This window comes from Protopterus annectens, chromosome 2.part0, assembly GCF_019279795.1.
Source record: "Protopterus annectens isolate FY-2018-M chromosome 2.part0, PAN1.0, whole genome shotgun sequence".
NCBI classification, from domain to species: domain Eukaryota; kingdom Metazoa; phylum Chordata; order Ceratodontiformes; family Protopteridae; genus Protopterus; species Protopterus annectens.
The window spans coordinates 1,160,904,086-1,160,924,718 of record NC_056728.1 but is presented as its reverse complement, the minus strand read 5'-3'; the positions used below and the strand labels follow the sequence as shown (position 1 = coordinate 1,160,924,718).

Sequence of the window (20,633 nt, the reverse complement as noted above, 5' to 3'; positions counted from 1 at the left end):
TGCAAATGATTAAATGGAATTAACCCTCATATCAGCTTGCCTTTTATGTGACTAGCTTAAGCTGATAGTGGCACACTAATTACATATTGTATCCCAAGAACTGGCATAAACTGGAAATTAACCCCCTATAGCTTCCTTTTACAGGGAAAGGAAAAATGTATGAACTTGTGTAATATTTCTTTGAATGAGAGGCTAAAATGCTCCCCTCTAGGGAAAAGGAGCAGTACAGCAGGAATGATTCACCCCGCAGTGAAATGAGGGGGCTGAATAAACCAGGGGCACATGTCTGACAAGCTGTGTAGCTTCCACGCCAGGTAAACTAAAGGAGAAACTTTGAAAGTGAACACTGCCTGATATGGAAAATTGAATGTTTCATGTGTGGCTGTCCTTTTGAATACACCTTGGTCATATGATGCAGTAACTTCCAGCAATTGGGATCTGCTGGGGGGAAGAGGCACTGTAAAACCTGGAATGAGAACAGATGGGAACACTGGCATAAGGATGTTATCTTTCACCTGTAGGGGGCTTATAAGACTTGGCCAAAGTAAATCTGGATGAGTGCAGCTGTGCCACTGTATCTGCAATCCGGTTTAATGTGATGTGACCAATAAGGATGTACACTGCTTGCCTGCAGAAATTAATGAGCATAATCTAGTTTAGAGTACTATTCTATACAACATGGAATACTTTGTACCTCTTCTGCAATGAGGTGCTTCTATGCTGCAAAGTTTCTCTGTAGGTAAGATGCACCAATGTTGCAATCTGTAGGTGATTCCTTGAATGTGCCAATTATCCCAGCAGCACAGAAGGTGGAGACCTAAACTGCCTAGTACCACTGTTTGCAGTGGATTTGATTAACTCTACTTGTGGTACAGGATTTTATCCTTAACATTCTAATTTCTTTATCAAATTCTCCTTGCCCTGCAAAGTGGCAGTACTCTGGTTCGATAAGAATTGCTTTAATGTGTTTTCTTGAAGGTAGATTTGAGATGTTTTTGTATTTCCTGGAGTACTGGCAACTGAAATTCATGCAGGTGAATGCTTTTGCTAACTCCTGAAAACCCAGTTTATTTGTAGTCGCTGGTCATGAACACTTTCTCAGCAGAAAAATGGGAGTGGTCCACAGTGCCTCCTCCAAATGAAGATTTGCCCTGAAGGTGTCTGTTTTATTTTATGTGGGTGGGACATGAACTGTGCTACAGCTAAATGACAAAGCATGGACAGTTGCTCTTAAACTTGCAATTAGAGCAACCTAATGTAACTCCAACCTTTCTGCATTTGTACAGTTCCCAGCATCCCTATTAAGATGTGATTGTATGTTTTACAGGCCCTAATCTGGAGCCAGTTGGCCCACTTGGGGGTGAGATCAGGCAGTCCTTTCCCCATCTCAGCTGTAATTGGAGTGGGGCCAAGGGGTGTTATCATTGGTACATGGGTATAGTGGTGGTCTTCACCAAAATGAAGTACTCCAACTTTGGTGGCTTGCTAGCACCATAGTGAATGGAACCAATTTGCTGTTCATCCTCCCACATTGTGTACTCCTTTCTTGTGGAATATGGTATCCTACTTTAGTCTGCAAAGATCACTACTCCAGTCCATGGCAGTCATGAGTATATGGTTAACTGCAAAGTCCACAAATCCCTTGTGCAAACTTGCCTGTATCTTCTGTCTTCCAGTGTGTACAGATCAGTCTGTCACCATAGGATAGTCTGCAGTGGCTGCAAGCTAATTTGCAAGTTTTCTACCTGGTATAATTAAAACTACAACACTTAGCCTTATTTTTGCCCTAGTGTGCAGTACTTGATATTTTCAACAGTAAGATTTTAAATTTCTGGGTCTGAAGTATCCATGTTTCCTGGATGGAGTGTACACTAAACTACTTTCTTTTTAAGAAATCTGCACTGGAGTCTTGCCGTATTGGAGGTGGAACTTGTGTAATTGTTGGCGTGGCTACATCAGGAACCATTTCTGTCCATCCATTCCATATGGTACTGGGCCGTGTACTGACTGGAAGCTATTTTGGAGGTAAGGACTTGACAATTAAGAGTAACACTTTCTGAGCTATGCTTGCATCTTTGTGGAAAGACATTTGTACTAGCCGCTTTTCTATTTCTTGCATAAAGGGTTAAGAACTCAATTCGGGTTTGGAACTAGTGATGCCCTGTGCATAGTGTACAGTCGTACTGGACATGGAAAATACATGTACAATTTGTGTGGACCTAACAGCAGCATGTGACATTGATTTCATGCTCACTTCTAGAGGATGGAAATGACTGGGAATAAGTCATGAGACTGGGTGGGGAAGAATCTCTACATAACATGCAAGCATTATGTAGCTATGTTTGAAATGTTTTGTTCCTGCAGTAGTAATGGTTAAGTTTTCCTGCCTTTAATGACTTGATTGCCAGGATTTTTTTCTGGGTTGTACTTGTGCTTTTGAAATGTTGAGTTGGTGGTGCAGGTTAAGGGCTCAAGGATTCTGCAACTCTCATGTAACGGATACTTGTAATTCAAGGTGATGAGGTTAACTTGGCCAGTTGATTTCTAGGCCCCTAACTGCCCCCTCCAAGTGATTATATATGTTGCATCCTTATTGTACTACTCTGCTCTACAAAGCTGTTTTGAATCACTTGTGATGTAGGCAATAACAAACCAGACTGCCTCATTTGCAAACTTGTATAACTTTTCTACATTTATTCAGACATTGCAAAGCTCATTCAATTCTTGCCTCTCTAAACCTGATTCCTCCAAAATATTTTGCATGTACTGCTCCTGTAAGTCGCATGTTTCTGTAAGCTGCTCCTGTAAGTAGCATGTTTCTGTAAGCTGCTACTAAACATACTTTTATCAGTTATGTACTGCTAGTTTACTATTTCAATGTTCCAGTAAATGGCTTTACACCAGTATCTAACTTTATCTTACTGTCTTCTAAGTGATTCTGTATCGCTGCTCAAAATTCGGTTGCAAAAATTTGCTTGCTCAGTATTTCTCAGTCTGCAGTGAATTGTCTACCACCTTATTTCACTCCCAATTACCTTTTTGCCTAGACACCTCTATTTGAAATACACATGAGAATTCATTGGAGTCTGGAGTATAGAAATACCTGTGAAGATTCTAATCTAGACTGTATTTGGGAGCTGTAAATGTATCCTCCCATTGTTTGTGAATTGCTCCCCCAGTTTCTTAATCCTTTGACACCTGATTCCTGTAGTCATGTAATTGTGTGTATATACCTACTAATTATCCCTTTAACAGCAGCTTCTGTACTATAAATTCGAAGGTAGAGTATGAAAACTCTTAACCTGGTCATTCACTTAATGCACCATGCTGGCTTTTGATCACTCTTTAACCTTTGCGGTATCTAAACATGGCTCAAGACAAAGGTATTTTCTATGCATTTGTGGATAGTACAAATGGCTATACTGCTAAAACTTTTAATCTGGAGAAAACCAAAAATGGAGGGGGATGCTGCAAAAATGGGGATGGATTTTAATTGCACTTTCCCTTGTTTGGTCCTAATTTTCTGAAGGATATGATATACTAGTCATTTATTGACTTTGGTTCTTAATTTGCTGGAAAGAGGAACGGACCAAAAATATGGGCAGCTGATCTATCCAGTGGCTGCTGTTTTTCCTTTAAGGAGAATGAGCTTTGACTACTATAGCCCTTGCTGTCCTACATTTGTCCATGTCAAAGCCTAGATCCTAACTGGGTGCTCTGCCTGTCTGTCAAGATTCAGTTGGACTTTAAATATTTCAGAAAGGTATTCAGTTAAAATCTTCATTTTACTACCTCTCAGGCTTAAGACTAATGTTCCAAGAGGTGTAAACTTGGATATGAATGCTACTACATACATCCCAACCTCTTGACATCTGTCCAAAGGGGACAACCTTTAGATTTCAACATGCATTTTCTGAAAGATATGAAGTCAAAATCTTTCCAGCACTGCAAATTGGGGTAACTTCACAAAAATGATGTGCAAATCTGGACAGAAGTATAGACAAGCAAAATAAACCTTGATGTAACTTCAGTCTAACATGGGCAAGATGCACATTTATCTTAAATGTGGTATAACACCTCTGCACAAGTTCCAAAGGCAAGCATTCAATATAATGCTGAACTGGAGGGGACTATAACATCCTCTGACAGAATTTGACTAGACAAATGCTGATTAAAATAACTTGCATCAAAGTGGAAATGCCCAACACTGAAAGTTCTGGAAAGAACCACATGGTATGAATGGTACTGCACAATGTAACATGCTGTTAATGGTACTCTGAATTCATTTTAGTAAATCCTAACACTTGGGCCACTTGAGGTAAATGTGGTAAACTTTATTTTGTATTTAAACATTTTAAATGGTGTTTTGAAATGTCCTGTTTAAAATTAGCAAGTGGTACATTAACCAGTGTTGGACTCGTGGATTTTGTAGATGACCACTTCTATTTGCAGAGGATGGACAAAACCTTTACACCAGAATTTAGGAATGCGTCTACTGAAGACTGCTTATGGCATACCTCAGTTGTACAGATTTGCAGCATGTCCAGATTTGTGCCTCACATTTTTGGTTAAATTGTGTCTTCTGGCAAATTGCAAATCATTAAAGATAGAAGTCTGAAAATTACATTTCAGACTTCATACCCTTCTGAAAATGTGTATGCAAAAGCTGTTCTATCAACTTTCTAATATTTTAAGATCAATATTTTAAAAATTGTCCCCATTCTTGGGCTTTTGTCCACTTTTTTATGCTTTATCCAGATCTCTTGCTTAAAGAGGTTGAGTGGTATGGCTTATGGTTCCTGTGATCACTTCAATACTTGATTGAACTTATGACCAAGTGGAAGTGACTTTCTGCAAAGGCAGTCTGCCTGCATAATTGGGTGGGGGAGCTGTTTTTAGAGTGGTTGTAGTGTGCCTTTTACTTGAATGTTCTTGTCTAGTTTCTAAAAACAGATCTCTAGTAACTTGACTGAGGTACTTGAGTAAGATTCCAATTTAGGTGGAGTGCGTCTTTCAACTTTATGAATAAGTACTCTGCTGTACTAGACCAACCATGTGCATTTGCTTACTGACCTCTGACCTGGGTAGACTAGTGAGTGGACAGTTTGTAAACTGGTAATTTCACCACTCCTAAATAGTGAGTGGCCTACCACTATAACAAAGTACCCATATCCCTATTGTCACCAACAGGAAACATATTTTTTTTATTTGTTTACTGGGACAGAGTCCATTTTCAGTAGAGGCCAGGGAGAAACACTCTACATGTCTTTGGAATGTTGAAGGAAACCCATGAGAATGCAGGGGAGGCATAGCTCTCAACTTGGTACTAAAAATCTGGACAAAACCAAAAATAATGGGGGGACATTCTAAATTGGAAAGTTGCTAGAATGAAAGGTCTTGTGTTATGCAATTTCTGAGGGATTTCAAGTTTAACTCCAAATGACAACCAGTTCCTCACTGGTTTTCCACAAAAATCCAGAAAGTGAGCTATAAGACCAAAAAAAATCTGGACATTTGAGGTATGCAGGAAGGTATGCAGACTCGACACAGAAGGCACTCCAGTTGAGAATTGAACTGGAGAAAGTTTTGCTATGGGGTGACTATGCTAACCTCTGCACCACTGTGCCATCCAATATGCATAAAATGCACTCCATGGAAATGTTGAGGGGCAGTCTAATTTGGAAAATGGTAGTGCTGGACAAAGTTCTGAGGTCAGAATGTGAGAGTCATTTTCCATTAAAACCGGGGTAATAGAATTTTGCAGTTCTGGGCATTTTAAGGCGATCGTAATACTTTAGGGTTTTTGGGAAAAAAAAAAACTTCAAATTTCTTTTGGATTCCAAATGGAGAAAGTGGCTTAAATGCATTGCATTAAGTCAATACATCTTAATTTTTTCCTTTGCTCACCTGATGGTAGAACAGTAAAGTCTATCTTTTGAATAAGAGGTGTAGTCCCTCACTTAGACTTAAAATGCAGTGTCCTCTAATGCTTGGATAATTGCACAATAGCTTCAACACTAGTGTCAGGAATTTGATTTTATTTTCTAGAATTTATAAGTTGGAATTTAAACATCAAATTGTTTCCATGTTTTGATGTATGCACTTGACTATTTCCTTGAAACCCAAAGTCCTAGCTTTAGCTTGTAAAATAGAGCTGCACATGAATCAACTTGTCAGACTGTGTGAACACTTCAAAGTTCTGACACTGGCGTTAACTGCAAATACATAGCTGGCATACCCTGTCCTATCTAAATTTATCAGCAGGTTGAAATTTTTGTAGAATTACTTGGCACATCTACCCATTTAATGGCATTGCTAAACTTATTCCAAAAATTTGGTGTGGGTGAAGTTCAGAGCATTCATGGTCTTTCATGACAACAGTAGCTTATCCCATTCATGCCTGAGGCTTCATTAAACTTCATTGTTTAATTTGTCCTGATTTCTCAGTAAACCTTAGCATGTCCTCCTAATTTTGCATCTAGGATAAAAGCCAGATTTGATCCAAGGATGTTGCATGCAACTATTTGTCCACTGAGCACCAATGAAGCTGGTGCTTTAAAATGTAAAATGAGCATGCCCCACCCTTAACTGTTTCATCATTCAGCTTTTTTTTTCTTAGAGGTCTGAATTGGCATGCAAGAAGCTTTGAAAACCATGCAATTATTCCACTTAGACCTTTTTTATTTAATGTTGCTATAAACCACACATGGCAGCATAGTTTTCTTTGATAAATCTAGCATCACTTCTACTTGCCATATAAATAGCATTCCACTTTTAATTTCCCACAGTTAAGGACCAGTGGCAGCTGGTGACTTCAAAAGGGGGGGCTGCAGGAAACTGCTGAATGGTGGGCCTAAAGGGAAGGGGTGTGGCCCACCAGAAAGGGGTGGAGGTGTGCTCAAAACCACAGACTGGGACTTTAAATAGGTTGCCCTGGGTGCCAAACAATCATCCATGAGTCCAAGGCAAAATTAAGTGGAAGAGAAACATTTCGGTGCATTGGCTACATGATGGCTTACTTAATATCTAATATCTAGATGGAAATGGGTTGAGGCATGAAAAAATACTTTCTAAAATACATTTCTAGAATGGCAGTCAAATTAGTCTAGAAAAAAAAGCAGCACTCCACTCAACCACTTCTTTGACTGCAGTTCTAACTGGAATTTATATTCAGCTTTATAAAAGTACCAAGCAACATGCTGAAAGTAACAATCTGATGCCTCTCCACTTGTAAAAAATGTTTCTTATCCAAAAAGACCTGCTGCCTCAACTATCTACTTGTTTCATTGGGAAAACCTGATCAAAGTGAAAAATGAACGAACAAGCTCAAGATAAATTGCTTGCAGGATTACTGTACAGGTTATGGACCACACTATTGGTTTTCTGTTTAGTTTTATGGGCAACGCCTGCAAAGATTGTCTCCAACAAATGTAATTAGCTTCTGAAAATACTGTAATCCTGTCCTTTTATTGCAAATACTGTTGTGCATCTCAATACCCAGGAGTTATACATTGTGTAAATATGACAGCACTATTCCAATGCTGATAATTCTTTAACAGTATGCTTATTAAAGCTTACTTATCTTACAATCTCGGACAATGTTTCCTGATTAAAACATTGCTACTTAAACACAGAGCAACAGGCACTGCAACAACATGAATAATGGCAATAAATCAACAGTATAAAAATGACAGAACCAGAACATTCTGTAATAAATGACTGAAAAGCCACTTAGCACTGGTGCCTACCTTGGATGGAGGGATACTCTGCACACTTGCACTACATAACTACTTGCCTTGCTTGGGCACATCCATTACATGGGAGTGGGGTAAACGTATATCAATTTGAAATCTCTGGCTGACTGATGGCCCTGACATTTGTCACCTCTCAACCTCTGAGCAAGAAATCTGGACAAAGCCATAAACAGAAGTGGAGCGGACAAAGCCATAAACAGAAGTGGGGCAAAGTCCCGCTGACAAAATAAGAATCTATATGCATTTCTGAAATAAAAGTGATCTAACTCTGATCATTACAATTTATTAACTGTAAACCCTCAATTTTCTTCCAAAATTGCTAAGATGTTTGGATATACCTAATTCTAAAGGTATTTGTGCATACCTCTCAACCACGTAACAGGAACTCTGGGCAAGGCCAAATATTCTGGGAGAACAGACAGTACTAAAAATTGCTCTTGTATAAACTTAGACAGTTGATAAAATAACTGTCTTGCTTTATCATGCATTTTTTTAAAGGGTGTGAAGTCTAAAACTACTTGACTTCTAAATGATTTGCCAGAAACCACAAATTGAGGAACCTAAAAATCTATTCCTTCTGTGAAAATCTGGACAGATGAGAGGTATAGCTCTGCTGGGGCTGTCTTTGAGTTTGCTGCCCCCCCCTCAAAAAATAGTCAAATGGGGCCTCCCCCTGCAGCCATTCCAGCAATGTCCCATTACTTGGCTATTTTGCCACATTTACCATAAACTAATGTGCATACTGCTTTTACTTCTGATTATTTAGATTTCATTAAGTGTTTTTACATTTTACAGCACAAACACTAGACCTCTGTTAAAGCATTGGAATCTCACAATGAAAATAGACTTTGCATTAAAAACTTCTCTGCCCTTGAAACTCTCATTGAAACAGTATTGAAACCCACATTCAAAATACATCTGGCCAGTGGTGGACAAAGTAACTTTGGGCTCTCCAAATCCTAGCACCCCTTGCACACAACATGCATGTGTTCTTTGCTGCACCTTCTTGACTATTTAATTATATTCCTTGTATAATGCAGAGCATTTTAAATTATTGTTTTGAACATTTTCTAGTAAACAATTGAACAAAATGCATGCACCAATGACAAAACTGCCCAATTCAACTTCTGCAATCCACCAGTATCAGTAAATATGCACAATCTCTGCCGAAGTCATCTAAGTTCCACATTAGAGATCTCGAACTACTGAATAGGTTGCTGCTAGCAAAAAACTTTTATATTTCATTGTTTCATCTACAAATAAGTGCATGTTGCCCTTGGAATACATTGCCTAGCTTACATGCAATAATTGCAATAGGGAATGGATAGCAAACTGATAACTGGTTCAGTTACTAGGTATCTCTGCCAAAGAGGACATTCTCAGGACTGCAACATAAATTCCCTTTAAAAGCACAAATCACTACAGTATTAGCAATGCAGCTACATTATTTGGAGTAGAACCCGCAGCCTTGTGCAGCAAAAGAAAATATTCAACATATGCTATTAACAATACAAGGAGATTTAGCATAAGTAGCACAACTTCTCTTCCCCTGAAGCTCTCGGCTCTTTGTAAAATCCACTTGACACTCAACTGTATCAACTTTGCAGCACAAGAAATCTGTAAAGCCAACCTTTATTTGGGGGGGACAAAAGCCCAAACACCAGGGGCCCATTTTAAACATTGCTTGTATAATCTTGGAAAGTTGCTAGAATAAAATATTACTACCATGCATTTCACTGACCAGTCTTGAACCCAGGACCCTGTATACTACAGTCAGAGCAACATGCTACTATAACAAATCAGCTGTTTCCTGAAAGATAGGAAGACTAACTTAAATGGCTATTGTATAGTGAATTTGGTTCTCATCATAGCTCTCAACCTCTTGGCACAAACCTGGACAAAGCCAATAATGGGGGAATAAAGCCCCCAAAATAGGTACAAATTTCAAACACTGATCTTATAAACTTAAATTGCTAGAATAAAATGTTGTTGCAATGTACTTTCTGAAATTCAAATGCCTGTCATTTTGTGAATAAAGTCCTTCACTGATTACAAAAATTCAGAAAACCGCAGATTTTGAGGAACAGAAATGAGGAAAAAGTTTGTACACCTTTTTACAAGAGGTGGGGGGTTGGTAGGGAATTTGGGCTCTTGCTACCTGTACCCAAGGTACAGGGTTTGTGCCTGAGTAACTCTAGCCACCAGGTATATTTAACTGGGGCATTTCATACACACGCCTAACTTTATTTTTCTTTTACAGCTGGGGGCACTGCAGTCCTGTAGTTCAATAGTACGAGCCGCCCCTGCTTGGGTCCAATCTTTTTTCACTACCACTGTATAGCTTACAGATGACATTAAAACTAAATCCTACTACATTCCAAACCCGAATAGCTGGTTCTCAAAGCTGAGATGCATCCTTCATGATTGCATGTTGCATCCACTCCAAAAATGCCTCCTCCAGTCACTGTTGATAAATTTGAATATTTAGGCTATGTTTTGACTCATTTTTTTAAGTCATGTAAAGGGTGCCTGCTCAGTCACTTCTGTGGGAAGATGCACTTTGGGCAAAGGACTATTCTCCAAACTGAATAGGCTCTAATGTGTTCTTTGTATGCTTTCTCCAGTAATGCTCTGAACAGCATATGTTCATACTCCACTCCCCATATCACGAGCATCTTATAAACCAGTTTGATTTTATATTTTAATTTGCCTGTATCTTTTGTTTAAATGAAAGCCAATAAGGGTGGATGAACCTGTCCCTTTTCAATCATTACCTACAATCACACAAACATTACAGCTGCAGTTGGAATCAGAAATGCATTAATCAATAGTGACTCTTCTATTGGAAATGAGTAGTTGATTACCTAGCTGTTGCAGTACATGAGTATAAATGTGTACTGTGATACATGTATTTAACATGTAAATGAGTTCCTGTCATGTGCATTATTGGCTTTTAAAACTTTACAAAAAATTGCCTTTCTTTTCATGGTCAAGATCATAGCTGAAATGTCCTCCAAGCAGCCTGCTTACCAGTTTTAACAACTGTAAGATAACTAAACTGTTACACTTGTTTCTGGTGCTTCCACTAAAGTGCCAATGTCTGTACTAGACATCTGACTGACACCTACCTCTAAATTAATAAGTGCCTGTCCATCTCCATCTTGTCTGCCTAATCCTATCATGAAGTTGGGTTAGGATTGGGACTCGACTCCATAAAAATAAAGCAAAAAGTAATGTGCTGCTACTGATTGTTTCACACTCTTGTTGCTCTTTCTCAGGAAGAGAGCAAGAATCTATCATTGGCCATCCATGTCACATATGACTGTGGACATGGCAGTCCAATCCCCTTCCACTTTGCTGCGCAGTTAAACCACAGACTTCTGGGCATCACACTGATGCCTTCTCTCCTTAATCTGGACTGCTTTTACAGCAGTCCAGATTTACAGAAACACTAAAAAGGAGACTGGTATGTTAATCTCCCCTGAACATGTCAATTTCTTTCACCTTGCACAGCTTATCCTTTGTGGCATCTTAAAGCATACTTCTCAACTTGGGTGCAAGAAATCTGGTTAAAGCCTAAAATGAGGGACAAACTCCCAAAAATTAAACTTAAGGGAATGTTTAAACTTGGAAAGATATATATTAAAATGACAATTTGTATTGGCATGTGTTTTTTCTGAAGGATGTGAAGTCTGAAACAAATGTGGCATTTGGTGATTTCAGTCTTCACTGATTTGCCAGAAAACCACAAATTGAGTAGTGGTCCAAAAATGAGGCGAAATCCTGGACAGTTGATGGGTATGTCTTAAGATGCATAGAAAATTAGTCACACTTTATTCAAATTGGGCACATTTTAATATAATCCATACATTAGCATGCACCTAAACTAACTTTACCTCAATGTTTCCTCACCAAAATCTCTGTTACAGTACCCTTAATTACTCAAAGCCCTGTCCCAAGTATTGTAAATTCAAAGGAGAATAATGCATGGTTTTCTGAGCTAAAAATGACCCAGTGCTCTACCTCTTCTATTTTTAGGAATTCCAAGTAAATGCCCATGACCTAAACTTATCAAGACGATGTCATGGCTACCTAATCCAAGTGGTACCCACTTTTTGGAGTAGGCTGACCTTTACTTCTGGCAATCCTTGTGGGTCTTTCCATATTATGAATGTGTAGTCTTAACCCCCCCATTACTAGCTTCCCACTGCTACTGGGTGGTGTGGCTGAACTAACTTTAGCAAGAACCTATGAAGATAATGTACTTATCCTCTACTCCAGTTGAGGACCAAACTTTCATTTGAAGTGAGCAGTCAAACATTTGCAATCCATTACTCTTTCTTTCTAATGCCAGAAAAGATTGACTTGAATGGCACTGCATGCAGTTATTTCCATCTTACAGGCAGGCTTTTGCTACTGACAAATATACTCTAGCATTGTCTCAATATTGAAGTGTCTGGGTGCTTAGTTTTGCCCATCCTTAAGTTTCATAAGTACTTGATCATGTACTGATGCCACTTGTATATATCTTACCTACTGAATTCTATGCTTTGCCTTTAACATTTCATGGCCAACAATTATGAGGTCTGTAAGTTGACAAAGCCAACTTTTGGATCTTTACTTAGATGGGCTTTGGCTTGACTGCAGAGTATTGGCAAAGATGTCTTGGTTCCAGTTCAGAATTGTGTAACATACTTTTTGAATGTATATACACCCCTTACACTTGAAGCAGTATATTCAGACAGCTGCCCTACTCTGCAAAGCATGGTCTTGTTGATTGGGACAGTAATATGTTCCATGTTTCTAGTGCCCAGAGATACCAGTGCTAACCAGTATAGCAATATCCTGTCTTAAATCCACTCTGGTAACCTCCCCAAAGGATGTTTTTGAAAACTACACAAGCCTGGATTTAACATGCCAGATTTTACTTTCTGAACTCATTCCAGTCCAATTTGAGGACTGGTGGCTACAGTACTGCAGTATGTCTGGCCTTTCACTGCTGGGCATCAGGGATATCTGCTACATGGAGTAGCAGCTAATAACATGTTTGCTTTGAACTTTCTATCCTTGGAATAGTCTAACAGAATAGCTCTCAACTAGGACATTGAGAGCATAGGGAGAATTATTTAGCCTAAAACGACAAATGTTTACTTAAAACATGACCAATGATTAAGGGTGGTAGGTGGTAATGTACACCTGCAATCTTACCTGGTTACATTGGTTATAAGTGTCCCCACCTTTGGGATGTTGGCAAATTTGGCCCAGATTTCTGGAAATTGGGGGGGGGGGGTTAGAAATTTAACCCTGTGACCTAAACTTTTAATTCTTGGTAACTTGCTTCAGCTGCCTTGACTAGCATGGTCTTTTCAGTCTATCATCTCAACCTAACAGATCTGAAAACCTTGCTAGGTCCAGGTAGATTGTGGCATATGTGGGACCAGTGATATCTTGTTAAAGCTGTGGTACAGCAGCACCTGGTTTATAGTATAATTGATTCTAAACATTTTCCCAGAAGGTAATCTGGGTTGATGGCCTAAATCTAATTGTCCTAGGAGTTTGGGGGTCATTAAGCCTAACTGTTCCAACCCAATGTAATACTGTAGAGGTACTAGTAAATGTCAAAGATTGCATTTCCTGGACTGTATGTCCAGGACACTTGTGGGTGCTATTCCCAGGTTCCTCTTGAATACTGTCAGAGGTGCTCTTTCACATGAATTGCTACTCTTCTAAAAGACATGGCAGTCACTGGGAGAGTAATGGAAAATGCTAGAGGGGCAGATTAAGTCACAGGTCATATTTAATTCCCTGGAATATGTAGACCTAGACCCATTTGTGGATATGCAGTGAGTTCATTAGGATTGGGTCTTGTTGCTCTGTAGGCAAAGTAAGTCTCCCCTAAACCCTATACAATATGGGGTATAGTAACTTTTTGGTCCTCACAAAGTAGGCAACATGCAGCAGGCCCTTTCTTTTAGAGACCTCTAGGTGTCTTTGCTGTAGGTGCTTGGTACTGTACATACCAAATGGGGTGTTGTAATCTTATGGGCTGGATTAGTGCCATGTATAGGGGATTATAGCTTGCTGTTGAGGCTCTGCCTTTACTAACAAAGTGAGCTACATGGAAAGCTTTTCTTACTTTGGTACATGTGTTGGTCAAAGTAAGGTTGTGGTGATCCCAGGTCCCCTACCAAAGAATAGGTATGAGATTGTTGGAGTGAAGGGACATTGTGCCAAAGGGAATGATGCATTTCTTTGCAGTCAGTTTGATATAGTGACCAAAACAAGTTGTTGGTCTGAACCATCCTAGAGTATATTTTGTATTTGGGGATTCAATAATTGCACCTACTTTGCAGTCTAACTTGGGTCAGCTGCAACCCTTGTTTATACTTCTGAAGTATATACCAAACTGAGCCCAGCACTGACCCCCATGGCACCCTATTACTAACTGGTCTGGTTGTGGAATCGCAGTTTGATAGTGCCTGGCTTGGTGAGACAGTTGGCAATCCACCTTACATGAATGGGGTTTGCATTAAAGTTTCACTAATGCCTGAATGTGGAACTGTGAAAGCCTCTGCCAAGGCAAAGTATATTGCATGCACAGATTTGCCGTCCTTGATGGCCTTGGTCACACTTAAAATCCACCACATCCAACAAGCCTAAAGCAGGGTTTGGTAGGATCTCAGGTTTGGGAGGTAACCTATATCTTTGAGGTCCATAATGCATTCTATTGCGTTACAGATGAGGCTGGTCAGACTTGTGGATCTAATTCCCCAGGTCTGTTGCTAGGACACCTTTGTGGAGGGGGAATAACTGAAGCTGTTTTCCATTCTGCAGGAACCAAGCCTGTCCAGCTATGATTGAAAAGGGTAATTGATGGTGATGCTAGTTCATGTCTGTTTTAGACTGCGTGGGATGTCTGGTCCCATAGAGGCTGTTTGCCTGGGTCAGTGCTTTGAGGACCTACTCCTTGGATATGTAAGGGGCTGTGACCTAATTTAAGCTAGGTTTGGCAACCATTTCACTCCCTTATCCCCTCCTATCTGCTAGCAGGTTCAATATCTCTGGATATAGTCTGATGCCATTGGCCACCAGTTCTGCACATGTTTGGTCCTACTCTTTAGGTTACAGACAGCTGTAAAAGGCTTATGGTTATCCTTGGTGGTACTTGCTAGGCTAAGGATAGGTACTTGCTAGGCAAAGGAGCTATTGGAGAATTTGCCATCCACTGATGGTCCTTGTCAGTTTTGGATAAACTATGTGCACTTACTGAGTTTGCTGGAAGTCCACTATGGACTCTGGCTTCAATTCTCTCTGGTACAGCAGAGTTTATACACTTATGCAAGTGATTTGTACAGAGCTTTGGTATAGTTGCCACTTTTTTAGCTCAGGGTGACTCTTGGAGAATGCATTTATACCTTCACCACCTGGGAGGGTATAGTTTGCCTTGCGTTGTCTGATTTCACCCTTTTTGAGTTCTGGTGTCATCTTGAAGGGGGACTTGATTTCCCAACAGTTGCTACAGTGCACCTGTTTGACATGTTGGTGAGGACAAGATCTAGAATATTCCTATTGGGGTATGGGCAGTTTGCACCAGGGCATTTGAATTAGTCAAACTTTTTTGTGCTAGTGAGTTTGGGATAGAGTAAGTTTCCCAGTTGATAGTGGGATAATTGAAATCACTCATAACCAGTGTGTTCTGTAAAATTTGAATTGTCTTCAGGCTTCATGGGTGTTGACCCATGGAGAGGAATCTACAACTGGCTAGAACTTTAATGGGGGTCTTGCCCACCATAACCTGTACCTTGAGTAATTCCATGGAGTTGTCCAGTTTGAATTCACCTCCTCTAGTTTATCTCTAATGTAGATTGACACTGCCTTTGGTTTTCAAATGTTCATTTGTGTTCTGAAGGTGAGGAAGGCATTGTAGCCTTGCATGTCAAGAGTAGAGGCCTTGAACCAGGTTTGTGACTGCCGACATCTACATCTTCGTGATGGGAGTGCAGTTTTTGGTTTTAAGCTCCTAGCATTTAGCAGCATGACCCTTTTTTTGTTAACTTCACATTGGTTGTTTTGAAACCTTGCCTAAAAAGGCACTATGGGGAGGAAAGCTTTTGCCAGCAGCTGAAAGCCTAGGGGTGCCAGATGCAAACTCTCTGGGAAGTCATTGAGGTTTGACCGGCTTTCCAGGCAGACTAACTGGATCCCTTGGACTGGCACCAAAAACTAAGCCAATTGATAAACCAGGAAATGGATTTTGGATTTCACCTTATAGCTGAGGGCAGTGTGCTACTCAAGACTAGGGACATGCCTGGGATACCTACTCTGAGCGCTACTCTATATGTACATCAAGTGAGGTACATCTCAAGTCCTTCACAGCAATATAAGCTATGGTCATAACTGTACTTGTTGCTGAGACCTGAGTGCGTGTGATCAGAATCCTGGCATCAGATAGGCGGCTGACTTTTTCTCCTTTATCACTGGAGTAGGACATCTGTTTTTTAGTCTCCAATGACTTGAGCCTTACAGGCTTGGGTGAGATTTGTGTTGCTATGTGCCATGGATGCTATGGAGATGGGCTGTAGCAAACTTGGAGTTCTCTGCTTTGGCAAATTGAGAACCTCCATGTATGTGGATTATTAAGTGTTCTATGCATACTATAAATGGTAATGTTGGTGAGTTTACAACCTCCATGTTACTGTTTGAGAATGGATTTTAGATTCTTGGTGTAATCTCTACACCTGACTGTAGAGGCTGTCTGTACATGTAGCAATTGCTACACTGCCTTAAGACCAAACTTGGCAAGGTTGGCAGGAGAAACAAGGGTAGTCCTATTGTCCACAATGCTAGGTTGAGGACTGCTGGCACTAGGTGACTTTTCAGCTGTCAAGGAGAAGCTCCATAAATATTTCTGCCTGGGTTTTAAGGGAAATTTTGAATTTGACTCTGGCTTTGGCATACAATAATGCAGTGCACCAAAGATTGCCAGTGGTCCCCTGTTGAAATTTACACTTTTTTTTCTAGAATTCAGGATCAAACCCAGCAATGATGCTTAAACAGTAATACTGGCAAGACAGCAATTTTGGACAATTTTTAAAGGAATTCCTTCAAGACTATTTGGTATAACTGGGCAGTGATCTGTCAGCACTAATGGAGCCAGTCATACCTCTCAACTGTACAGACTTTTGCAGAATGTCCAGATTTCTCATTTTTGGTCTGCCCATAAAATTGGGTTTTCTGGCAAATTAGTGGCAAAATCATTGGACTGAAATTAGAATGACAGACCATTGTTTCAGACTCAATACCCTTCAGAAAATTCATGCTAATGCAAAACCTTTTCCAAGAGCAAAATTGTCCCTATTTTTTCACTTGGGCTTGTCCAGATGTTTTGCTGTAAGAGGTTGACAGTTATGGTCACTGTCTACATAACTAGCAGTGTCTTTAAATGTTGAACTTGCTTGGGGATGTTCTTTAGCTTAACTGTAACCTTACAAAGGCTTAAATCTGTACTAGTTGCTGATTTTAACTTTTAGCGCACCAGATTCTAACTTCTCAAATCTACCAAAGCTTGCTAAGATGTCACTGTCCTGACTTTCTAGTCTGTGACCAGCTAGCCTGTCACTTGCATTACATGGAAATGTTCATCCACCTCCAAAATTGGCATGAACTCCCAAACAGGGATATTGGGGCTTACTACAGACTTCAGGTGACATTTGCCATGGAGTATTCATGCAGTTCCAAGTAAACTTCAAGTTGGTCCTGAGGCCCTTACCCATCCCCTGAGAGCTAGGTTCTGCAAAGATGCTCTGGCATCAGCTCAGTTTCCCTGGGATTTCATGGCTTTATGGTCTAGGACTGGTCTATTACTCCTAGTATCCGTCTCACTAACTGGCTACAGAACCGACTAGCTGGCTCTTGTATCAAAGATTTCAGATTTCTCAATTCAGTATGGATTTTCTGAACCAGTATTGAGGGAGGTATGCAAGCTTCACTTATGAACTACCTCCCAAAATGGCCAATTTGTCTAGTTCAGAATGCCTGAATACTAAGCAACTTTTCTGACTTAACACTTTAAGGAATATTAATCTAATAGCTTTAATATTACAAATTTGCTTATGGTATTGCCAAAGCATGCTGTTGTAGTATCTATTTCACCCTTAATTACTGAAGGTGTCCATTATCAACTGCCTCGAGTCCAGTTTTGACAGGCAAGTAAATCATTGCTATGCTAAATCCAAAGTAGGAGTAAAGCAAAGATTTACCAATGTCAAAAGCTAGAGGAACCGCATTTAAAACCAAGGCAGGGAAGAGTGGACTGCAGGGAAGCAGATGTTTCCTTAACTATTTTTCACCTGGACATCCAAGGAACCTTTCACTGGTTAGGATACGTTTGCATACCAATGCAATAGTTAAGGAAACCTTTGCATACCAATGCAAAATACTAGGTGGATTATACTGAGCAGGTCAAAGGAAAATCTTATTGCTCCTGCCCTTGTTCATAGCCATGGAGTAAGAACCATAAGTTATTTGATTTCCAGCTTTACACCTAAACTGGAAAAATTGTCAACCTGTATCCCTTTACATGTAAGCACAAACTAAGCCCCAAACCTTGCTCACTTGATGGCTATACAAGGTCTGCACTTAGTGTACCTTTTATTACAAGGAACATTGTCATTTGGGGCCTTTCCTGCTACTCCAGTTCCCCATTGTAAAGGTCACTCATTCAGCTTTAACATTTTAACTGATATCCATGGTAAACAGAACATGAATAGCTTACATGCTTCTGTAAGCAGAAATATTACATTTTAACAATTCTAGTTGAAGTTGCCAATTTGTTCCTCAGAGGTAGGGCACCTCAGTTTGAAGGTTAAAAAGTATGCAGAGCCATGACTCTCAAACCTTACAAGGCAACTGAGAAATCTGTCCATATTCTCAGAACACTCGACACTTCACAAACTAGGGAGATTTCTTGACTCCATATGAACAAGGCTATCCTTAAAGCCATAATGATTGGCACTTGTAAACTTAGCCCTACACATGGAATTCAGCTCACTTTGTCAGTGAGGTACCAAAAGGTCTCGGCTGTATCCCGAATTGGAGCAGAAAGGAGGATCAGTATTTTCCAGGTGGAGTAAAAATAAGGAAGCTGCAAAAACACCAGACTTTTTGATTTTCAAAAAGGTAGAGGGCCTTTGACTACAAGCTGGGTGCAATCCTTGAATACCCAAAGATATCCTCCAGGAAGGGAGCCAGAGGTTTCTTGCCATTTTACAGGGTGTGAATGCCCTATGCCAACTGCCTCAAAGCCCTGTCCCTGTAGTAAAGTCTCCTACAGACTACTGAGGGATGATCTATGCCTAACCTACAAGGCACTCTTTGGTAAAGTCCTGATGGATCTGTTACACACTTGCAAAAGACTGCCCGATCTAAAACACCTCTGGCATAATGGTGTTTATTTTGGACCAGTGGATGTGGAATGGCAGACCCCCCCCAATTTGTTGCCTGTGGCCCTTGTGGACAGGGGCAGTTTGCTGATGCTTGTCAAGGCACATAAAGCAATTTTTGTCTGGGCATTGAAATGTAGGGGATTAACAGCTAGGCTGAAACAGGCTCAAGGGCTCATGGCCAAAGTTTCCAAGATGGAAATGTCTGTCATGGCCTTAAACTGGGCTAGTGCCCCCTTTGCTTGTCTTGTAGCCACTGACTAGCTTGGTGCAAGCATCCTAAAGACCAAGTGCTCCTCAGAGGTGGAAGGATATCTGGGACTACTAGGTATTCATAAGCCATGGAGAATCTGGTTCCTACTTAAGTCTGAACATCTGTCAGGCTCTGCCTAGCCTTATGACTGAACTTGTCAGAGTACTGTTTGCAAGATCTGACATCCATGCCAAAAGGTTGAAGGGGCAAATTAAGAGGACTGGATGGGGGTTATCCATAGTTGGAATTGAGTGGGGAGAATGTAAAGAATGGCATGGAGTATAATGGGTCTAGCATTTCCAATGCATCAAGGAGCAAAATCCATCTCAATGGAAGCATTTGGAAAGCTCTGATGCAGTGCTAAATACAAGGCTGTTCATGATTAGCTGTCAGTGGAGCTCGGTGTCCAGTCACCTGGATTGGAACACTGAGTCTAGTGGAGAGGGCAGTAGAGGTTACACCAGCTTTGTCCAATCTTTTTTGGATGCAACACTCTAAGGCATTTGGACTGTCTTGAGTGATGCATGTACTTCTGGATCCTAAAATGGGGCTAAGGGCATAAAGTTGCAAGGAGTCCATTGGAAAGTGGAGATCTGCAGGATGGTATGGAAAAATATAGCCCAAAGCTAGAGCTGTTCTCAGATGGGCGAGAATTGAGTTAAAACTGGGAGGAAGGAGGGGGATGTGGGCATCTGATTTGGTTATGGAATTGTTTCCAGAGTGGGTGGTACAGATAAAATTGTCATGTGTTCTAGAAGCTGCATGACAGTTGGAAGGGAAGTGAAAGTTAATGGAGTTGGCTTTTGTATCGGTTATTTTGTAAATAAGCAAATAGTTAATTTCCTTAACTTCTGAACTTCATTTAAATCTAGGTCCAAGGAAAAACTGTCTTTGTAGTATGCCTAAATGAGATTAGACCTGGCTTAGATTGGGCATTTAAGCATTTTAGTGCTAATTTAGGCAATAAATCTCTAGGATTAACTGGAAAGTTTTTTGGTAGGTACTATGAATTTCTTGGTAGAATTGTATTTAGAATGTCAGCCTTGGTTCATATGAATCTTGGTAGCTTATGGAAGCTGTAACTAGGCAGCATTTTATTATCCCAAGTGGTACTTGCTCATCTAAAGCTGCATATTCCACTGCTTCTCCATGGTGGAATCTGCCTGGCCTTGGTAACCACATCAG

At 40.3% G+C, this 20,633-nt stretch overlaps 1 protein-coding gene and 1 long non-coding RNA gene across 3 annotated transcripts in view; both read left to right on the top strand.

The window, feature by feature from the left end:
- PKD2 (polycystin 2, transient receptor potential cation channel) overlaps positions 1 to 20,633 on the top strand; it is a 922,997-nt gene that overhangs the window by 35,365 nt on the left and 866,999 nt on the right. The window lies entirely within an intron of this gene.
- On the top strand, positions 1,947 to 19,004 carry LOC122793392. Its single transcript, XR_006363475.1, has 3 exons — positions 1,947 to 2,025; positions 14,498 to 14,501; positions 18,993 to 19,004. It is a non-coding gene; the product is annotated as an uncharacterized LOC122793392 (long non-coding RNA).